The following is a 467-nucleotide window of genomic DNA, read 5'->3' as shown; positions in this document are numbered from 1 at the left end:
TTTTTTTTTTTTTTTTTTTTTTTTTTTTTTTTTTTTTTTTTTTTTTTCTTTTTTTTTTTTTTAGATAACACGCGAAATGGCGATGGACTATGCCGTCGATCGGCGGGGGACTACAGCCAAAATATTAACACAAGTTGAGAGGGTATATATATATATTTTTTTTATTTTATTTTATTTTATTTTATTTTATCTTATTTTATTTTGTTTTGTTTTATTTTTCTTCTTTTGTTTCTTCTTGTTTCTTTTTTGTTCTTTTTTTTCTTTTTCTTTCTTTTTATATTTTTTTTTTTTTTTTTTTTTTTTTTTTTTTTTTTTTTTTTTTTTTTTTTTTTTTTTTTTTTTTTTTTTTTAGCTTCGTGTTGTCTCCACTCTTCTGCTCTTGCTTTTCTCTTTTTCTCCCCGTCTCCTTTCTTTTTTTTGTCTCCTTTCTTTTTTTTGTCTCCTTTCTTTTTTTTTGTCTCCTTTTC

This window comes from Eimeria mitis, genomic scaffold, assembly GCF_000499745.2.
Source record: "Eimeria mitis Houghton genomic scaffold, Emh_scaff2929, whole genome shotgun sequence".
Classification (NCBI taxonomy): domain Eukaryota; phylum Apicomplexa; class Conoidasida; order Eucoccidiorida; family Eimeriidae; genus Eimeria; species Eimeria mitis.
Note: the sequence above shows the minus strand (reverse complement) of the source record.